This window comes from Trachymyrmex septentrionalis, unplaced genomic scaffold (genome assembly GCF_001594115.1).
Source record: "Trachymyrmex septentrionalis isolate Tsep2-gDNA-1 unplaced genomic scaffold, Tsep1.0 scaffold19, whole genome shotgun sequence".
Lineage (NCBI taxonomy): Eukaryota > Metazoa > Arthropoda > Insecta > Hymenoptera > Formicidae > Trachymyrmex > Trachymyrmex septentrionalis.
This window is the reverse complement of record NW_017305071.1, coordinates 2,999,991-3,001,258: the sequence shown is the minus strand read 5'-3', so window position 1 is coordinate 3,001,258 and position 1,268 is coordinate 2,999,991. Positions and strand designations below refer to the sequence as shown.

At 29.9% G+C, this 1,268-nt stretch overlaps 1 protein-coding gene across 1 annotated transcript in view; it reads right to left on the bottom strand.

The window, feature by feature from the left end:
- Nucleotides 1-733: 733 nt before the first annotated feature.
- Nucleotides 734-1,268, bottom strand: part of LOC108746893 (myelin expression factor 2) — a 7,998-nt gene continuing 7,463 nt past the window's right edge. The window contains exon 9 of the mRNA XM_018483971.1: nt 734-1,250. The gene's annotated coding sequence lies outside the window, so the exon portion shown is untranslated. The remainder of the gene's footprint in view (nt 1,251-1,268) is intronic.

Genomic DNA, 1,268 nt, shown 5'->3' with positions numbered 1-1,268 from the left:
TGTGTGTGTATATATATATATACACACATACATAATATTATATGCCATATTATTTATATATATATATACATACATACATACATATATATATATATATATATATATATATACACATACATAATACGTTGATAATACTAGATAACATAAATGTACGTTAAATTCAAGTATGTTATCTTAGAAAAGTGACTTTTTACCTTGCTGTATAAACAAATAAAGAGAGAAACATGGATATTTGTAATAAAAGTTTTCTGACATTGTGAACAATGAATGATGTAATTCTACATTTAGCATACTACAATTTTGTTTTTCAACATTTTTCACATTATAAAATTATGTTCTTTTAAATATATAAAGCGTGAAACGTAAAATTGTAGTATGTTACGTTTGTCTTTTATTTCAACACACTTCAAACACATCACACAAGTTACTTCAGAGTTTGCTAATCATTGATATTCCAACGAGAGCAATAGTGATCGGATGATTTTATATATTATTCGCATAAGTTATAAAATTGTGCGCATTCATATCTTTATTTGAAATGTGATAATTCATAGTCTATAGAGAAAAGACGCGTCTCTACATAATTATATATAAATATATACAACATATATAAACGGACGTGTGATGTTTAAGGTGCCTTTTTCTTTTGAGAGCTGTGTTGAACAGTGCACTCTTTGCGCTAAATATAAACATGATTGTCGCAGTACTGTTTGTACCATTAAGACTAATTTACACATACGAATTACGTACCCATATTTACCGTTATTATGTAATTTTATATACGTTTTACATGTTTTGTTTGAGCCGATGATCCCGTTACTGGCACATTTACGCGCGTCCGAACTATTAACTGCATCATTGTAATATTACAGGACGTCGCATTACGCGATTTTCCACAAAGATAGTAATCTTTACACTTATCCCTCGCGTACCGAAAGCTATTTTATAATGTATAGGTAAATGAAAAAATACAGCTGTAATTGAAAGTATGATTTGACAATTCATTTTTTTTTATTTCGCACGACTCACAGGTACAAACTGTGTTCCGTTACTCACGAGTACTGAAAATCTATAGTTTACGTTACGTATACTATAGATTTTCATTACTCGCAGTGAATCGTGGAACGCAGCCACAAACGTCGCACGTAATAGTTTCCCTGGAAAAAAAAGAAATGCGTGAAGTGATTGTCAGCTATTAAAACTTACCTGTCATTGTCACATTTTAGAACAGATGTTTTCTCGATCGTGATCTGAAAATAATCAATAAT